Source organism: Medicago sativa, chromosome 3, assembly GCF_051527215.1.
Source record: "Medicago sativa cultivar Bolivia chromosome 3, Bolivia_mono, whole genome shotgun sequence".
NCBI lineage: Eukaryota > Viridiplantae > Streptophyta > Magnoliopsida > Fabales > Fabaceae > Medicago > Medicago sativa.
The window spans coordinates 30417765-30423827 of NC_140751.1; the positions used below are offsets into that span (position 1 = coordinate 30417765).

The 6063-nt window shown below is 36.0% G+C and overlaps 1 non-coding gene across 1 annotated transcript; it reads right to left on the reverse strand.

The window, feature by feature from the left end:
* Positions 1-5245: 5245 nt before the first annotated feature.
* LOC146937059 (small nucleolar RNA R71) lies at positions 5246-5351 on the reverse strand. Its single transcript, XR_015033791.1, has one exon. It is a non-coding gene; the product is annotated as a small nucleolar RNA R71 (small nucleolar RNA).
* Between the last annotated feature and the right edge of the window lie 712 nt (positions 5352-6063).

Consider the following 6063-nt stretch of genomic DNA (forward strand, 5'->3'; position numbering starts at 1 on the left):
TTTTTGGTCGAAAATGAAATTGTAATGTTGAAAAAAAAAATTGTATTGTCTCGAAAAAAAACCGCAACAACCGATCTAAACCAAATCGCAATAGTTTGGTTTGGTTTGATTCAGATTTTATTTTAAAAGTCAACCAAATCAAACCAAACTGCATGCTTTTTTATCTTATAATTTGGATGAATTTTTTTTTGACGTTAAAGACAAATTCATTAATGAAAGTATGGCAATAAATCAAAAGCCAAGACTGCAGAAATACAAGGTGAAGTTTCTTCGATCCATATGCAATCTAAATTCTTAAGAGCATATTTAGCTAAATAATGAGCAGCTTGGTTGGCTTCACGCCTAACATGCAAAAAATTTAAACTACGAAAACTACCTTTCAAACTAATACAATCTCGAATAATAGAGCCAACATAGTTAGGATATAATTTGGATGACTTTTACCCTTAAAACCCCCACCGCAATCACCCCTAAACAAAAGTAACTCAAGTTACTAGTTTTAAATAATAAAGATGAATGTTTTTTTGTCCATATAAAAATATGTACACTTGATAAATTAAATCTTCATATTTTTAGGTTGGTATAAGTTACCAAGCCTGATATATATATTAGGAATTGTATGCCACATTGTTATGTCCTAGAACGATGTTATCTTGAGGACGATAATATAACGCTCACATTGATGAAGAAGGTGTTCCACTAACGAGGAGCTCACTAGAATCCATGGTGAAAGCCCAGTTTCCGGTGAGACGGAAGGGGGTGATACCTGCACATGAACTCTGACCTCCAAGTCAGATGGGGAATAAGGAGGAAGAGATGTCTTAGGGAAAGAGTAAACTTACTTGGAATTGTAGTGGAGTTCCCTTTATATAGGCATAAGCTTTGGTTGTTTCCTCTAGTATAATTATGGAACGAGCTTTGTAAAATGGGGGAAGAGAGTCTCGGTGACGATTTTGCGAGTGATTGTGGCATATGCATCAGTGAGGCCAGAGATGAGTTGAAGTACCAACCTTTCATTTAACACGGGAGCACCGACATTTGAGAGTTGATCAGATAGTGATTGGAGATGTTGACTGTAGGTGGAGGCATCTGAAAATTGTTCCACGATTCTTACTCTAGATAGAGAGCCCTAGCATTTTTTTTATCATAAAAAATATTGAACAGCCGGTTCCATGCTTGTTCCGCGGTTGAATCTCGCTCAATATCAGAAGCCAATTAGCTAAGAAAAATGTTTGGTACCTAAAAGAGCAAATGTGGCTTCAACGTCAACACCAATAGCTTGAAAACGAGACAGTTGCATAGCTTTCTTTGCTATCCCTGTTAGAAATTTAGGTCTAAATAAACATGTTCAATCATTATGAATCAATAGCGGAAGCAATTAAAATATTGAAAATAATCGGATCTACAACATGTTTGATTTATCAATGATATTAACAATTAAAGGTATTAGGAATACATGGATCAAGCTTTGGTGCAGCCCTGTCATCAACGATGATAACCAAAGAGACGAGATGATCTGAAACACACAATAGAGTTAGTGGCGGATGATTTGGTTCTTCCTCAACCGGTACCTTTATGCCTTAAGTTTCTCTTCAGATGGGGAGAAGTGAAAGTTTGTCGTGTATGGTGTATTGCGAACCATATCCTCTTTTATATTGGATGACCATTAGGGTTCTCTATTATTCTGTTAATGGGTCATCTAGACATCCACTCATATCCAGTCCATATCAACTAATTAAATATTTAATTAATTATTCAATTAGAAATCTAATAACCTTATTACGTAATTTAATCACTAATCAAATAAGGCTCACAATTGATAAATAGCTAATATAATTATTATTACGATATTTTCCCACATAATGATATCGAAATATAATTAAATAATAAAATATTTCAACAATCTCCCACTTGGGCTGCATATCTTAATAATTATACCAAAATTCTTTAGAAGCACGTCTGAATGTTATTTATCCTTAGATTTCAACTTTACAATTTGGTTCACCTCGTACATTAATAATGGGACCACTGCGGTTGTCTTCACTGTCGTATAACGTGTGAAGGAACCCCGACAACTACCATATCAATTCACTTGATGACATAGATCGATATGGATGAGTGACATGGAAATTTCATGTAATGTGATCTCTAAATCATGCCTATTTCCAACCGGTCCAACTGAAAACTTTAGTGAGATCAAACCGAAGTTTGCAAATTCAATATTTGCATAAAATGATACATAAATTGTTATAACAAACATAACCTCATGAACTTTATTTCTACAGAAAATCATAACATTAAGTCTGTATCATTACCAAACCAAATGTATAGAACATAAAATAAAAGAGACTCCCATTAATCCCAGACATCCTTAATGACAACAACTGTATGAAAAACCTTAGGTGTCAGTCGTTGATTAGTGGTATAGCTAGCATAAAATTTATCTCTACATGTTCTATCATCTAACAACAATAATCTATAAGGTAATGAATCTTATAAACTTTGTTGTTAAATAACTATATGACTGAATTATGCCACTATATAACTTGAGCGGTCTTTCAATACCTTCAAAGATATACAACTAAGTGACATAAATACTTACAATAATTTCTTGAGTAGGGATGTGTATTATATATAGACATCCAAAAACCAGAGTCTAACACACTAACGATCTTTAAATTGTCATATCTCTGATGTGAGCATAAGATCTCTTGTTCTTGTAAATAATCCATATGGTTGTCTTTTCAACAATTCAAACTTTGAATTGCTCAAGTATCTGCCAAACAATCTTATTATATATACGCTATTTCCAAATGCGTATAATAAGATGACAACATGCAAAATACATTGTCTAAATAGTCTGTTTTCCATTTATTTTAGAGTTAATTATTGTGTTGTGCACAGTTACTGCTAGTATATTGATGTGTTTTAGGAACCTAGGGCGTAAAAAGGAAAAATGAAGAAAAAGAAAAAGTAGATAGAAGAAAAATGAAGAATTAATGACAAGCACAAGTCCAAAAGCCTTTCACAATTTTTCTACTCAAGAATTGGACTATAAAAACACAAGAGACATTCAGTTGTAGGCGATCTAGGAGCTGCCGCAATTTTAAGAACCTTAGATGCCGTAATTTACACCCTTATTTTTCATAGAACTAGTTTAGAGACTCGGCGTTGCCTGGGTTAGATATTAAATAAGTTTTATAAGTTTGTGTGCATGAATACACGTGTCAATATATTAGATTGAATTTATTTAAATTTATAATTATAATAATATCATAAAAATAAATATAAATGATGAGATGAATGTCCAATGCAAGAATAAAAGTGTAACAAAATCAATAATGAATTAGTCCAAGTGGTAAGAGTTTTGGGTCCCTTTAAACATGTGGTCATGGGTTTTGATGACATCCTGTCATTACGTAATATTAGGGACTTATTGTGACATTTTGATAGAGTTCTCATGCAATTTATACTGTTCTGGAGTGCAATAAGCTTAAAATTTGAAGTCTGTTCGAAGGAAATCGCGACACGCCAATTTCAAGCCGTGCTGCGATTTTTGAAGCAAAATTACATCCTCCCTGTTTGAGGGAAATCGCGGCACGCCATAATACAAGGCGCGGCGCGATTTTGATGGGTCAGGCCCATAACTTCTATAAATACTGCACTCAAGCTGAAGAACAAGGGTTACGATTTTGGAGAGCAAAGTGCGATTTTGAGACATCGGAGACGGCTAGAAGGGCGATTTCTTCATCCTTTTACCAATTCATGTATGTTTTAATTATTTCATTGATTATGCTATTTGTAAACTCGATTATGAGTAGCTAAATCTCTTAGAGATTAGATCCGAGATGAATCTTTGTAACCCTAATTGACACATGTTGCTGTGAAACTCTATTTTGTTTATGAATTCAATTCTAGTTTATTCAATTCAATTGTTCTTAATGCTTTTTATATCTTGATCACATATAACTTGATTTCGTGAGAATGAATGACCACTGACCATGGCTTTCAACTTAGACCTAATTGAATTGTTCTAATAAACAGGGTTAGTCTAGGAATAGATAATCGTTTGTTAGTGATAATAGGTTAACGTTCGGTAAAACCTTCAAGAATTAATAGACCACCTAAGGAATTAGGGGCTGTAGTTTAAGAAGAGAGTCCTAACTCAAGGGATTGATTAGGGCTATTTTGTTAATCATCGTAAACTAGAAGAGGGTTCATAACAAATAGGTGCAGTAGACCAATTAGGGGAACTTAGAGGATTCGACGGATCTGATCTCATCTTTCTCTCTTATTTTCTTAATCAAATCTAATTTCTTTTATTTGATTTCATAAAATCAAACCAAATCTTCTGCCTAGTGGCAAACTAAAAATAAACTTTACACATCCTAAATTATATAACGAAATTGAATTATAGAAGTTAAAAACAGTCCTCGTGGGATCGATATTTTTACTACTTCGATAGTATTTGGTGCACTTGCCAAACGTCTATCAAGTTTTTGGCGCCGTTGCCGGGGACTGTTGAATTATTTCAACAAGGCAATTACGTTATAATTTAGGGTTTTTGCAATTTACTTTTCTGTTTTTTTTTATTTTTATTTTTCTGTTTTCATATTCACTTGATTATTTTGCGTTGTGCAGTGCTACTAAGGTATTTTGTTGTTTATGCGAGGTAAACAGAGCTCTGACGACCTAGAGTACGATCCGGAAATTGAAAGAACTGCTAGAGCACTTCGGAAAGCTGTCCGGTCGCAAAGGTTAGCTCAGTCCGTTCCACCGGGTGTTCGAGAACAAATACCGGAACAACTCTCAAGTGAATCTGAAACAGTCTCTTCTCCTAAATCTGCAACTATGGAAGGAGAAGGAGTTGTACCACCGAGACCTAAGCTAGGAGACTACGGGTTAGCCACTCATCGCGGTCAACTGACCCACACTTTTCAACCAGCTAACCCCGTAGCCTTCGACATCAAGACAACTGTCCTCAACGGTTTGAGGGACAAGCAATTCGATGGGACTGAAGCTATGAGTCCTCATGAACACTTGAGCCGCTTTGCTGAAACCTGCGAGTTTTGTGTGCAACCTGCCACCGTGACTGAAGCACAAAAGAAGCTAAGGCTATTTCCTTTCACCTTGACGGGAAGAGCAAAAGATTGGTTGCTAACAATACCAAACAGGACTGTCCAAACATGGGAAGAGTTAGAGCTGAAGTTTTTGGAGAAATATTTTCCTATGTCTAAATATTGGGAAAAGAAGATGGAGATCTCTAACTTCAAGCAAGGAGAAGGTGAATCATTGTATGATGCTTGGGAGCGATTCAATTTGCTTCTCAAGAGATGCCCTAATCATGAATTCACCGAGAAGCAATACCTCCAAATCTTCACTGAGGGGGTAACACCAAACACTCGAATGTTCTTAGATGCTTCCGCGGGAGGTAGTCTCAAGAGCAAAACTGATCATGAAGTCCAAGCTTTGATAGAAAACATGGCTGGAAATGAGTATCGTGCTGAAGCTAAGAAGAAAGAAAGAGGAGTGTTTGGGGTGAGTGAGCAAACTGCTATCCTTGCGAACCAAGCAGCTATGAACAAACAAATCGAAGCTCTAACTAAGGAGTTTCAAGGCTTCACCTTGGCTCATAAGCAACAACAAGTAGCTGCAATCAAGTGTGACTTATGTGGTGAAGAACATCCAAACGGTGAGTGTGTTCCAGAAGGATCAAATGAAGAAGCTAACTTCATGGGAGGTTATCAAAGGCAGAATCAATACTACAATTCAGGCATCAACAAGCATCCCAATCTGAGCTACTCAAATAACAATGCTTTGAACTCTCAGATGCTCACTCCTCCCCAACAACAACAAAGGAAGCCATCAGCTCTTGAGGAAACTATGATGAATTTCATGAAGATGACTCAAGGCAACTTTGAAGAGATGAAGAAGAGTCAAGAAGCTGAAAGAAAGAACAATGAAGCTTCTAGGAAGATGCTTGAAACTCAACTGGGGCAATTGGCTAAGCAGTTGGCTGAACAAAACAAAGGCGGATTCTCAGGTAATACTAAAGATAATCCT